The sequence below is a fragment of the Adiantum capillus-veneris genome, chromosome 3, assembly GCF_014529385.1.
Source record: "Adiantum capillus-veneris isolate H3 chromosome 3, ASM1452938v2, whole genome shotgun sequence".
NCBI classification, from domain to species: Eukaryota; Viridiplantae; Streptophyta; class Polypodiopsida; order Polypodiales; family Pteridaceae; genus Adiantum; species Adiantum capillus-veneris.
In genome coordinates, this window is record NC_140933.1 from 91,451,494 (window position 1) to 91,466,566 (window position 15,073).

The following is a 15,073-nucleotide window of genomic DNA, read 5'->3' on the forward strand; positions in this document are numbered from 1 at the left end:
GACATGAGCGCACGGGGCCGAACCAAGAAAAATAGGACATTGAGGGGTACTCGAGGCCCAACATTCGCTTTGTTATGACACCAAATAGTTTTGGCTTGCTTTTTCTTTCAGTCATGGGGATCATAGTCCTGGAGACAGACGTGAGCGAGGATACACGTGAAGAAAAACTATTCACATTCTTATATAACGCCCGTGCTCATCACCGTGCACCAGAACTATCAGGAATGTTCAATGCAGAGCTTTATATACAGAGGATTATAGATTGCTCCTTTGAGTACCTACAAAACCATTTGCAACAATATGAGGCAGTCACTTTGGACAATTCCATGACAGTTGATGGCATGAGATATGTGCACCCTGCCGACCTTGAACCTGACAAGAGTGCTTCAAGGAGACTGAATCGCTGTCTTGAAAAGTGTCCCTCCAATGCACTGCTTGTACAAGACAGGTGTATGAAGCACTTAAAAAAATGTCGATTATTGGAATTCTACCATGGGTTTGTCTGTACTTGCAGACGGATGGCGAGTCAGAGACTTCGCAGTCAACAACTTTCGGTAGTTGTCCATTGGCGCCGGAGGAAGAGGTAGAGGATGTGGAGGTGCAATTCAATCCAGAAGAAGAGTGGGAAGAGGTACTAAAAGAAACATTTGATGCGGGCTTAACTCTTGTTTCTCTTGCAGATGCAACAATAGGGTGCAGGCAAGAAAGCCCAAGTATGGAAGCGACTTTGCCTCTCAGTTGTGCCCCCAGCTTTGCTATGGGGGCGACACCCACTATATTCTGCTCACAGATATCATGAATGAGCTCAATATACGGGAGGACTACTGCCTAGCGGCAATTGCAAATTTTTGTGAAGCAGACATGGGGTTTGTGGACGATGATGGAGTGGACCAATATCTTATTGCTGACACAGCTGTCAGCGACTCACAGTTCACTTCAGGGTCGCAACTGATTAAAGATACGTTCAATGAGGCGAAGTCCGAAGAGGCCAACTTGCCAACAGATGAGCATTTTGAATGGACAACAAAACAACTCGGCTTGGAAAACATGGGTAGACACATGGCACCCGAAGATCATGTAATGAATAGTCAGTCTATTCACTTGTGGGGGAGGTCGATGCTGGAAATGGACGAGAATCAGATGGTAATTTTTGTCGATCATTCAGATGGTATTAGAGATGGCCGAGTGATAAAATATCATGAACATTTCTTTTTGCTTCATACATTCGGTGCTAGTGTATGACGATAGTTTCCTTAGAAGAGCGGGAGGCTCACGCCAAGGGCTTGTCACTGGAGTCCAAGGCAAGGATGCGGCGTTGTCTCACTACATCGGGCGATTCAACCACAAAAAGGTTTGTAGAAACAATTCAAGTACTTGACAATTGTACTCATCTCACTTATGGCCCATAAATTCATTGCAATTATTCTGTAGATCATAATATACCACAAGGAATATTCCGATGACAATGCAAAGTTCCCTCTGTTTGCAATGAAAGCTATTACAAGATTGTGTGGTGGGCACCCCCTCCCACTAAACTCAGAAAGAGTAATTCTGATTGAAAAACAGTTTGCTCTACGTGTATTTGGCATTGGGTATGGGTGCCAGGCACTCAGAGCTCCCTATTTCATGTCCTAGACAGCTCAGGCTCTGGCGGCAGGGGTTGAAGACCCAGAAAGCTTAGATCTATACAATAAGCGGCTGTTTCTGAGGGAAAGAAGACGCATGATGCCCGTAGGGATGCTGCCATCAACAGAGGAACGAGCTTGTCTACAGAGCTTGCACATCGAAGAGGTACAAAGTGAGGAGGAAGGAGGTGCATCGAAGAGGATAAAAACGACGGGCATCCTCTCTCACTCCTGACTCGTGACCGGCGCCACCTCGCATGGCGCTCCGCCACATTTGAAGCTCCCCAAGCCATCTGTTTCTTCTCTTTGCGGATGTGTTGTAAAGACCGTGTAATTTCTGAACTCTTAAGAAGTTCCTTCTGCCTTGCTCTATGAATTAGTCGTCTATAAGTCCATTGGTGTAACTCTAATAGGCTATTGGCCTTTTATTTTCCTCCCCCATGTCAAGTGTGCTTAAAATAACTTGTTCTTGCCATGTAGTGGGTTTTTTCCATGCCTTGTGTGGACCATATTGATAGTGAGCCGTATGTCTTGGCAAAATATGGACCATGGTTGAACAGTATGTGCTGCATTGAAATAAAACAAAATGGTCAGTTGAGTACAATTTAAAATTTTTTTTTGTATACGTAGAATGCCAACCTACCATGTAATGTGTGATATGTTGCCCACCCCACCTTGTAAGGTAAGCCTTTTTCCAATCCAGCAAGGATGCTTGAAATGACGTGAGCTTACTTTGGTCCCAAGAATGTTGCTCAAGGTAGTGGAAAATTTTATCTAGTGATTTCCACACGTTCGCCTTGTGATTCTGGATTTCCCCATCACCAGCATTGTCTTTAACCACTTTATGTAACTGTTTCCATTTGTTGAACAGGATTCTCCTTTCTTCTCTATCTGAATCTTTGAAGCTAAACCCAAGAAACCTTCTTGCCTTCACTCCGCCTATCGATGCTTTCCTCGGTACCTTGTACCTACTTTGAGACATCTTAGGGTCCTCTTCGATTTTGACATTGCCTCCACTCCCTCTAATGCTTTGATCACTCTTTTCGACTCACTCTCTGGCTTTAATGTCCATGCAAAACATATGTACAAATGAACCACCTTTTCAATTATTCGACAGAGTGCATGAAGTGTACAGACGTGAACTCTACTCAGAGGAATATCAAGCACTGGTTTAAAAGTTTTATCTTGAAGATATCTGTTGGGAGCTCTAATCCACTACACACTCTCAAGTGATTGTGCATCAGCCATGCAATATAAGCATGGATTTTCCACAGCTGCTCTGTGTGTTATGTTGTACATACACTTAAGAGTCTTTAAGTAACCTGCCATGTGCCATTCCACTGTGTAGTCGCCAAATCCTTCCACTGAAAGAACGGCTCCGTTTCTTTGTTCACTGATGATAGAAGGAATTTGTGTTTGACTAAAAACCCAATCGAGGATTTCAAAATTTTCCTTGTCAACTTGCAGTGAAAAATGAAAACACAAAATCAACAACCAAATAATCAATATGTTTGTTATCAGAGATTGAACGAAGTATACCTGAAATGATTCTAGAGATAGAATGTTGTTAAGTTCTGATTGCATGCTGAAGTATCGTGGATCCTCTTTCGTTATTGATGGATCCAGAGATCTGTTCATGAGGGTAATGGTGACTCTCTCCAACTTCTTGTTCTTCAGGACCTCGCACTCGTCGAGCTTCAAAACAAACTTGAGAATCCCACCGCACTCGTCTCGACTGATGTCAAAGAAGTGAACTGCATACCTTTGCAATGCTTCAAGATCAACGAAGAGGTTGTTGTGCTCGTTAAACTGTACCTCTCTGCTGCCCTTGCCTAAGAACGTTGCTTCAATATGGAATGGTGACCCAAGCTTCTCAAACACCTCATCGTTTACGTGCCAGCGAGCAGCCTTTACATGTGATGGCTTTGGCAACAATGATCCTCTCTGTAGTTTATTTTGAGATTTTTTAGCTAATGCTTTGAAGAGTGCCCTGTATCCCATCTGCGAGATGCCACTCTCATCAAGTATTGCTTGCACTTCCATTCGTTCCAGATGATTCTCGTTCATGAAGGAGGTAAGTAGCCTCCCTTTCAACTTACGAAATTTTTTCTGAGTTATCATCTCTTCAACTACTTCTTTTGGAACTAGACGGCTGTAATGCACTCCGGCATTGAAGCCTGCACTGTTCGAGTTTGGATGCAGTAAAGACCTGCCAAAAAAGCACAATGCATTATGATCAACTATAGGAAAGTAAGTGTATCCACTTCTTAATGAAGCACATTGAAGAAACAAACTTCGAGTTACCTTAAAGCTCGTATTCGTTTTTTCAGGCCACCACTACCAACCTTCATGTTCTCAAGGTTGGACAGATCTCGTTTTCTTTTCCGACTACCAAGCACGATGTCTTTCTCTTGCAAACTTGTGATCTTCTTCTCAAGGCCTTGGATTGTCTCTTTGTTTGATGAAATCTTTTGAGAGCATGCTTCATTAAGTTTCTTCAGCTGCATGTTCTCCATTGCCAGGAAGTTTCTTTGCCTTTCCGCATTCAATCCTCTCATTTCCAAATGTTCGGTGTATCCCAATAGCCCATCCTTGCCATCGCCTGTGAAATGTAAGAGGTTAGTGATATTAGCAAAGGGAGGTGGCGCATTTGTCGTAGGATCCTTTGGATAAATAGACCCATCGGTCCACAAATCCAAATGATGTTCCTTGTTTGTACTTCTAAGTTCTTTCTCCCGTTGAGATAAGAAAGACTCCCTCCTACGTTTCTACAACGGTGTGTACTCTTGCAATACATCAACATGAAGATGATGTGTGTTCTTTCTTTGGGTAAGTGTTAAAGATGAAGGGGCCGAGGATTGTAAGTTCAAATTAGTGTTTTCATCAGGAAAAGATGCGTTCTATATTCCTAGAGTTGATAGAGAAGAAGACTGAGAAATGTCTCAGATTTTGGGAGGGAAAGTCATATTCTCAAGTTTAGAGTTGATAGAGTTCGTGTGGCTTATGTTTCTGGAGGGAACGCTTGTAAGTTGGCATTTCAAATCATTAGTCATACGGTTAGTTGGATTCCTGACAAGAGAACGAAGGATAAGAATGATAAAGACGGCGGCTACCTACCAAAGAATGTCATTTTGGCTTTTTGTTGCGCAGAAAAGTATCACATAAAATGCACAAGTTAACATTTTCATTTTCTCTCTCTAAGCCGACGTGGCACTTCTTACAGGGCCCAAAAGTGAGTCCAACTTTCTCCTAATGCGAATGCCACCTTTTCTTGATCTGGGTGTAATAATATGTGCTGGATCTATAATGAGTGCCCACATCATTTCCTTGTCAGTTCAGGGTAGTCGGATCATGGCCCGGGGGATTCACTCTATATACAAAACGGGACACCACCTGTGAGCGGACAACTTTTATCAAACCTCTATATATGACTCATAGTAGGGAATATAACCCCCCTTTATACGCTTATACGAAAAGCAATGAAGAAAACTATCATACCCCTATCTTACATATAAAATTTACGTCTCACATGATCTAATTGAGTAAAACTAGTCAAAGAGCGTGTAACATAGTGATTGGAAATGTACTAAGGAACGACTTCTATTCAATGTGTTAGTTTGACTTTCAAACTATGTGCCCATTCAGCCTACACTCTAGCTACTCATCCAATTCTGACCCATCTAAAGTACTCACAAAACATGGTTATCAAGTTGTGTTAGGTTCTCTGCGTAAATTTGCATCTATACAAACTCTTTATAGCTTTCATCCCTCAACAAATGAATTATAATCACAAAACAAGCAATTGACACAAAGTAGTGTTAGTTCTTGTATGTATCTTTTTACTTATTGATTCATAAGTTCAAGGGAAAACTCTTTTGTGAAGCCATGATTCTTGTTACCATATACATGTGGTAGTGATGTGTGTGCACACACTTAGGACCGCCGGGGCATTTTTTCCCTCTTTAGGAGGTTTTTTCCCCTATGCATTGTATATACGCTCATTCATTCTAGGGCTATCTATCTTTCCATTGCACACTAAGTAACACACTCTCTATTGTGTGCCTTGATCTTCCTTCGTCTTCTCCAAGCTGTGTGCGTTTCCCTGTAACCCTAGTTCCAACAATTCATATCAGGCAGGTCACGTCCTCCTAGGCTTAGTCGCCAGCGTTGTCAGAACAAGCTTTGGCGAGCGTCAGCAGGTTGACAAATTTTGGGCAAGCTCACAGAACTTGGTCTGCGCAGAATTTCATTTCGGGCTCATTTTAACCTCCGTTTCCACTACAGCCAGGGTCTGCACAGGCAATTTCGTCATTTTGTGCAGAATTTTTGTTAGTGACAATTACTGCATAGCAGGTCCCATACAATCTATTGCGGGTTGTGCTATATAGCACGAGTTGATCTCACTCAGTTTCTCTTCATTTTGGGCAGTTTTCACATCAGGTGGCAGACATTTTCCATGGCTGACAACAACATAGATGTGTTCAAGATGTTTGTCGTTGAGAACAGGTTGGATGGGGAAAATTACCCTATGTGGACTTACATGATGCAACATGTTCTTATCTCAAAGTGTGTCTAGAATATTGTGTAGGGCATTGATGTACGTCTTGATTCTGAGGATGTAGGTGGTGTTGAGGGTCTTGCAGGTCTTTCTGCAAGGATTGCTGCTGTTAGAGTTGTTTTGCCTACGACAGAACAAGCTCATTGGGATGTAAAAGATGCGCGTGCTCATGCATTGATTGTGTTTTCTGTGAAGCGCACCATTACTCCTCACATTCGTTCAGCAAAATCTGCAAAACAGACTGGGGATATTTTGGTTGGTCTTTATGCAAGTCACAATGAGGCTAAATTGGTCTTTATGCAAGTCATAATGAGGTTGCGTAAAGAGCTGGAATCGAAGATTATGCATGAAGAAGATGACATGGACACTTTCCTTGTTGGTGTCAAGGATATCAATGAGCAACTTATTTCTGCAGGTGAAGTCATTTCAGACAGATTCCTTGTGCAGACTGTTCTTGACGCCTTACCAAATTCTTACCAGACTTTTGCTACTTGGGACTTATGACCCAAGGAGATCTTGAAATTGTCAAGTTTGATGCATTATGAACATTGTTGTTGCAAGAGTCACTTTCCAGAAAAAACAGGATTAGACAATGTGCAGTTGAACAGGCTTTTATTGCTGCTCAGAGAAAGGGTGGTAATAGCAATGCAGCCACTTCTTATGGTTCTTCTGCGAGTGGAAAATCACCTGTTCCTAATGCTTCTGCTGGCAGCAATTCGTCTGGAAATTCTAGTGATAAGGGCTAAAAGAAGATGCGTTGCCATTATTGTAAAGCTAATGATCACTTGATCAAGCAATGTCCTAAGTTGAAGGCCAAAGAGGCTAAGAAGAAAGAGGGTGGTTCCACTGCAAATGTTGGTTCCACTACAAATGCAGCTATTGTTGAGTCTTCTGTGAAAGGAGACTGTGATATTGATGTTGATGTTGATGCAAGATGGGCTTTTAGTGCAGAGTGTACCTATAATCCTGTTGTTCATGATGCATGCATGTCAGTTGCTGCAGATTCACATGTGTGGTATTTTGATAGTTGTGCTACAAAGCACATTACCTCACATCGTGATTTGTTCACCTCTCTTGAGTCTGTCCCTCATGGGAATTCAATTACTTGTGCCAACAATGCCTCTTATCTAGTTCAAGGAGTTGGAAAGATTGTGCTTATTACTGCAAATGGCAGTTTTTTCACACTTGTTGATGCACTTTATGTACCTGGGATCAAGAAGAATCTTTAGTCTGTATCTGCACTTGCTAGACTTGGTCTTGTAGTCAAATTTGTGGATGATAGATATAAATTACATGATCTCATTTTTGGTGATGAAATTGTGGCATCTGTCATTTTATGCCCTGGGTTGTATAAGATCACTTTGTATGACAAGTGTGGGCAAAATTTTGCAAATGCAGTTTTGGATTCAAAGGCTATTTCAGTTGCAAAACTTTGGCATGCACATTTTGCTCATCTGAATTTTGCCAGTTTACTGCGTTTGCAGAAATCTGATATGGTTTCTTCTTTGCCGCCTCTTGAAGCACATGTCAAACATGTTTGTGAAGGCTATATTTTGCGTAAGATGCAGCGCTCTAAGTTTCCAAAGGATGGTTCAGAAAGGGCCACATCCAGGTTGCAGCTTGTGCATAGTGATGTTTGTGGGCCCATGCAAACTCCGTCCTTGGGCAATTACCTTTACTTCATGAATTTCATTGATGATTACTCCAGGCATGCATGGGTATTTCCGCTTAAAGTGAAGTCTGAAGTTTTTATGTGCTTCAGACAATTTTTGGCTATGACTGAAAATGTCTCACAATGTACTATGGGCACCCTCCGTTCCGATCGAGGGGGGGAGTATATGTCTCATGAATTTAATGCATTTCTGGCTAGTCGGGGGATAAAACACCAATGTACAATGTCTTATACGCCTCAGCAAAATGGTGTTGCTGAGAGGAAAAGTAGGTCACTTACGAAAATGGCACGATGTATGATCAAAAGTCAAGCTTTGCCGCATGGCTTGAGGCCATCATGTGTGCCACTTATGTATTTAATAGGTGTCCTACCAAAGCTTTGCAGTCTATTACTCCATATGAAGCATGGCATCATAGAAAGCCTTCTATTGAGAACATGCGTGTTTTTGGTTGTTTGGCATATGTTTTAGTGCCACAAAAACAGTGCAGAAAATTGGATGATAAGGCTGCCAAATGTATTTTTGTTGGTTATAGTGCTGAAAGCAAAGGTTACAGGTTGTATCATCCAAAAACAAAGTGTATTCTGGTTTCACAGGATGTTGTGTTTGTTGAAGATTTTGTTTAGCCGTTGCTGTCATGTACTAGAGAAAGTAATGTAAGCTCAGAGGACATTTATGAGTGGTGGAAGTCCGAATTTAAATTCCAATGAGGCAAATGTACAACCTATGGGGGTTTCAAAAATTGTTACAGATCAGCATATTACTGATGTAGATGTACATGATGTACTTGATGAGGAAAGGGCTGAAAATGAGCAGGCTAGAGGTATGCCAGAATGGCCGGCGCAAAAATTGTGTGACAGTAAATTAGATGCATCTTTTTCTAGTCGTACTCGTGCAGGTTCTCGCCATGCATCTTATTCATCAGATTGTTATGCCTTGGCTGTGTCTAGCCTACATGATGTTGAGGAACCTCTATTTTTTTATGAAGCACAGAAGTCAAAAAATTGGATGGTTGTCATGCAATCAGAATATGATGCACTTATAGAAAATGACACATGGACTTTATGTGATTTGCCTCTTGGAAAAAAGGCCATTGGTACGAAGTGGGTTTACAAGTTGAAACGCAAGCCGGATGGTGAGACTAATCTCCATAAGGCTCGACTTGTTTTGCAAAAGGCTATGCGCAGCAGAAAGGCACAGATTATGAAGAAACTTTTGATCCCACTTATCGTATGACTACTGTGCATTTTCTATGTGCATTGGCAGCTCATTTTGGTTGGGATGTACATCAATTAGACATTGTTATTGCTTTCTTGAATGGTGACATACTTGCGGAAGTTTATGTAACGCAGTCTCGTGGTTTTATCAAGAAAGGACAAGAGGATAAGGTCTGCAAATGTAACAAAGCTTTGTGTGGGTTGAAGCAATCTCCTGGTGCTTGGTATGAGAAGGATGCCACTCATTTCGTCAAACGAGGCTTTTGTAACAGTCCAACAGAAAGCACATTGTATGTAAAGTGTGAGGGTGATGTACTTCTCATTGTGGTTCTTTATGTAGATGATTTGCTGATCACTGGACCAAATGAGAGACATATTGGTGAATTTAAGGCTGATTTGAATGCTACTTTCAAGATGAAAGATTTGGGGTTGTTGCATCATTACTTGGGTATACAATTTAAGCAGTGTGGTGGTGTATTGCCTTGTGTCAAAAAATTTACTTGGAAACATTGCTATGTAGGTTTGGACTTGAGGATTGCAAACCTATTGCTACTCCCATGGAAACAGTTTTGAAATTGAGACTTCATGATGCTGGTGATCCTACAGATGTCACTCTTTACCAAACTGTTGTTGGATGCCTCATTTATGTATGTAACACGAGGCCGGATATTCAGTTTGCAGTCTCACAGGTCAGCAAATTTATGTATAGCCTAGGGTCTAAGCATTGGTAGGTTATCAAGAGGATTTTCCGCTACTTGAGTGGCACTTTACATCTTGGCTTATTTTATCCCAAGGGGGGATCATTGCCGCCAGGCTTACATGCTTTTTCAGACTTAGATTGGGCTGGTTGTTTTGGCACACGAGTGTCCACAAGTGGTTTTTGTTTCATGCTTGGCAGTTCATGTATATCATGGTTGTTGGACGGGTACGCCGTGACGGACGTCAGCACAGCAAGAACTCACCTAACAAGTAATGTCAGCTAAGGACTAAGCTCGACCCGCAGGTGCGTGGAAGCAAGCATAAGGTGTCAACCTACACTCGACCAACACCTAACTAATACCTAGAGAGGCTCCTACCACTTGCCTAAGTCACAGTCTTCAAGAGAACAAAAGAGGATGCTTCCTACAACGCTTGCTAGAGCCGAATACCTATCAAACACTTCCGAAACACCATAGAACTTGAAGGAGACCCTACTAATACCTATAGGCCACTCTCCCTAAGGTCTGTGCACCAAAATCACGACCCAAAACACCTGGTGCAGAAATACGTAGGATGTCTGACCAAAATCTGCAGGTCTTCGTTTCCAAAATATGAAGTGCCTAATGTGTAGTTCTACTCATTGTGAACGCGTGGATATGCTGCAATGCAAAATCGGACAAAGTATGCTCACCCAAACAACCGATGAAGCTCGTAGAAGGAGCTCCCAAAGCCGTGCCGTACGCGCGCAATGTTGGTATCGGCTCGTAGCTCTAGTCGGGGGCAACACGCTGCACTTCTCCGCACTCGATTCCGACCACCGTAGCACATGTAGCGTCAACACAAAGCTCACACTCTCTCTCACGTACACAGTACGCTCACTCACAAACTTAAACTTGTTTAAAATGACAAAAGGTTTTTCATTAAGGTCAAAAAGTGATATATATACCTTACAACTTCTCAAACCCTAAAGTTTCAAAATCATCCATCTACTCCATCTAACTATCAAAACTGGGATACAATCTGGAAACTTCTGTAAGTCCCAATATTTAGAAGGTGAAAAACCGGGTTTTCCTCAATGAATGACTAATTACAAAAAAATAATAATCCGCCGAGTAGTTAGATGCCGTGGGGTGTGTCCAGCTTCTAACATCCCCCCCCTCCTTGTTCATGTTGTCGCCGACATGGCCTTGATCTTTTGCTTCACCTTATGGTCTCCTGCATCTTTAGCAGTGATTCGTGCATGTAGATTTAGCATTGTTGGTCCAAAGATGTCTGTATGCATGGTAAAGAATCCCGTGTAGAAAGCTTCTTCAAACGCCTGGAGGTGATAAGATGGGAGGAACATGATTCTTTGGTATAATGCATGTATCACCTCCTTGGAAGGCTGACCTGACATATCATAAGCACATTTGTATGTGTCCTAGAAGAAAAATATGCTGTCAGTCACATGTCCTGGCTTGAAGGTTTTAAACACTGCTAGGATGGTTCTGCAGATCTCTCTCATCATGATGCATGTAAGGTCAGGTGAGCCAGTGAACAACTTTATGGCGCCCTTTAGGGTTTTCACCATGTATTGTACACTTATTCTCTCACTTGCCTTCACGCCTGGCAACTTTGGGTAGTTCAGCCAAGTGGGTTGGATTCTCTGTAAGAGTTCGTGTGATTTCCACGTCCTAACCCTTGGTAGAGGGCAGAAGCTGAGGTTGTCTCTGATGTGTTTAGGTGCCTCTACCAAGTGTATTAGGTACTGCGGGTACTTGGTAAGCCAAGCCTTCCTCCACTTGGGCTGAGAATCCACTATCAGCCTTACTCCTTCTGGCCTCGAGGTGTCTGCGTTGTAGAGAGGGATCGTTGGCTCTTCTCTGATCCGCTGGTTTATTGTTTCCGCTTCATATTTAAGCAATGGATATGGGAGAGAGGGTTGTAGCCATTCACGCCTGAGATCGCTGGCATCGATTTTTTGAATTGTCATTGATTTGAAAACCCTCTATTCCCATTCCAAGGCCGCTTTGGTGCTTTCTCTGAGATCTACCTCTATTGCTTTTCGTAATTTTTCCTCCTCTTCCTGTGTTAGATCCTGGGGCTCTTGAGAGGAGCCTGCTATGCCTTCCTTTGGCATGGGTGTGTCCACAGGATCTTCCACATTGTCAAGGTCGATGCCCTCATTGGCAGCTGGCCCTGAGATCTCTGCTTCTGCTTGTTGCCGGCCTTTCAACTCCTCAATTTTCTTGAGGAGGGTCTGCTTTTCCACTTCGGCTTGTTCGCCCATAGTCACGAGGAGGTCATTGAGTTCAGCATTTACTTTTTCATCCTCCTCGAGCTTTATCTTTATGCTCTCCAACTCTTCTTGTAGGGCCTTTTGGTTGTCCTCCAATTTGGTTTGCATTGCGATAGAACCTTCAGCCATGATCACCCTTTGCTTCTTCTCAAGAGTCAACTCCCTTTGGAGTTCTTGCATCTGCTCTTCATACATTTGACTCTCCGAAATAACTTGAGTTGAGCTTGTAGCTCTAACTCTCGCAGGTGATGCTCTCAGCCTCTGGATGGTTTGATCTTTGACTTTTAATTGGTCCTTGAGCTCAATGACTTCATCCAGGCTTGCTTCTTGTTCTATTTCCGCCTTCTCCTTAGCATTCCTCAAGGCCTCTACTTCTTTAGTTTCTTCTGCTAGCTGGAGTGTCAGATTATCTCTTTCTTTTTCTGCATCTCGCAATGACTTGCTGAGTTGCAGGCACTCTTCTTCAGCTGCTTGCAATCTCTTTGCCGCTGCCTCATTTGCTTCTTCCTTTGCTTGGCAGTTTTGTAGAGCAGTGGCCAGGCTGGCCTGGAGGTCAGCTTCTCTTTCTATGTGTCCTTGGATTTTTGCCTGCATTAGATCTCTTTCCATCTTGGTCTTTACTTCAGTGGCCTTTAGAGTTATCAATTCTTCGTCTGATGCCACAGATTGTGCCCTTATTCCGGCTAGCATTGTCATCACCACATCCCAATCATTCGAGGGCGGGTGCAGGTCTACCGTGTCGGTAGCAATCTCCTTTAGCTCAATTAGCCGGATGCTTGGCATCTGTTCTTCATGCCCTGTCCTCGCCAAGTCGAATGCGACTGTGGCGGCTTCTTCCCTTGTATAGCCTGCAGCTAGCAGGTCCAGAAATGCATAATATGCTTCTTCAAGTTCTTTTTGCTCAGATGCAGGCTTGGCCTCTTCCTTGGGCTCAGGTTCTGGCTTTTGCTCTTGCTCTTCAGCCCGATGTTCTTCTTGATTGTCTCCAGCCTCCTTATCTTCTTGTGGAGGGCTGCTAGGAGGTGGTGATGGTGATGGCTGTGGGCTAGGTTTAGGGCTATCTGGTAAAGCTGTAGGTTTGCCCTTTATATCCCTATCTGCTTTCGTCTTTCTTTCCCTTTCTTGGTTTTCTTGTTCATCTAGCAACGTTTGCCGTATCTGCTCCACTTCTTCCTCGATGAAATGGATGTGGAGAATGTTTTCCGCTGCGGCATCAAGAATCTCGAAATTCTTGATGTAGTCTTCAGAGCGGTCCCTCTGCACTCTTCTTGAGGATCCGGACATAGACTCGAGGGATGGCTTCCATAATTTGTTTTAATCACCCTTGAGGGCTCTTTTTGCTCGGAAACTCTCCATCAGCCTCTTGAGTCTAGCCGCTTTTTGTGATCGAGTCTCTTTGACCGGCACTTGAGCAGATTCTTTTTTGCCTTTCTTCTGCTCAGGTTGCTCCTCTTCCACTGGCTCTAGTCGTGTCTTCAACCTTGTAGCCACCCTTGGTGCTCTTTGTGGCTCGTCTTCTTTGTCTTCCTTCACCCTGAGCCAGTCATTCTGAGATGGGGGGTCAGGCCACCTTTCCTTGGCGTGCAGTGCTGCATAAACTACCTTGGTTATCATCTCTCCTGGCACTATGTAGGTTGGCTTTTTGTTTCCCATCTTCACCAGGCTGTCATGTATGTATGCCGCATAATTGATTATCTTTGGGGTGCCCTTCATCATTGCCCAAGTAAATGTTGTGGCAATTGCACCTGGCGGCATCCTGTACTTCTGCGGCCTCTTCGTGCACATGTGGAAGTATTGGTTGTACAATTGGCTCATGATCGCCACCTTTGGGTTGGCGATGTCTTCAAAAGTGTAATTAGCCTTTTTCTCTTTGTACACCTTTACTTCATCCCTTCTTTTTGTCACGCTGTCTCCCTGATTGGAGAGATCTAGTGCATGGGAGACAACCCTTTCCGTGATAATGATCTTTGTGTTGGGTCTGCCGTGCAAATCACTCACCTTGGCCACTCCATCTTCTTTAATGCTGGTCACAAACTCCCATACCCTTTTGACGTCCACCCCTGTTGGGATTGCTTCGAAATAGTTATGGAGGTCAATTTTCTCCAAGTAGCCGGCCATTTTGCTTCGGACAAATTCATTGAGCTCCCTTGGCAGCATTGGTAGCTCTATTACATTTTCGTCATTGTCCTTGAACACACCTTGGTAGATCTTTAGGCCGTTTGACTCTAGTAGATCTTCCTGTATCCAGGTGCTTGTGGGCTTTAATGTTCCCTCTGGAATGACAAATGGTTCCACCTCGTCCAGATAGTCTTTGATTGTCATTCTCTTCTTCTTTGCCGGTGACTTCGAGGCTGCCATAGACCCTGTTGCACTCAGTAATCCGAAGTTAGCGTTTTTTCCATATCAGCTGCTAAATTGAGTTTTACTTATCCAAATGACTTGAAAATTGAAATTATAGCCTAAAAGGAACTTGTGAAGCTGTGCATGTGCTCACAGTGCAAATTTGACCAAAAAAATCCATCTAGACATCCTACGCGTAGGATGTCTTTTTCTTCAGAAATGGTTCATACTTGACATGTAGGTAGTGTAAGGCTCATGGAACATGGTTGTAAGCTTGGATTTGAATTTGGATGTCAAAAAGTGGATTTTTGGGCTGATTTAGACTTTAGGTCACAATTTTGGTAGATTGTCCATCATGGGAAGCAATTGATGGCCAAATGGGTTAAAACTTGGCATATGGGCTCAATGCATCATGGTATTAGCTCCTATGATGTCATTTCTTGCATAGAAGTCTAAATCTAAGCTTAAGACATCCTACGCGTAGGATGTCTTTTTCATCAGAATTGCATGAAACTTGATCTCTGGGTTGTCCTTGACCTATGGAACATAGCCATGTTCTTGGATTTGCATTTGGATAATAATTGATGCCTGTAGGGCTCTGTGAGGTGTTTTTGGGCTCAAAAAAAGTGTATCTTGAAGGTGTTGGGGGTCAAAAGTGATTAGAAGGACTTGAAGCTTGACATATG

The 15,073-nt window shown here is 43.0% G+C and overlaps 1 pseudogene; it reads right to left on the reverse strand.

The window, feature by feature from the left end:
• LOC147461299 (peptide methionine sulfoxide reductase-like) overlaps window positions 1-15,073 on the reverse strand; it is a 39,246-nt pseudogene that overhangs the window by 8,177 nt on the left and 15,996 nt on the right.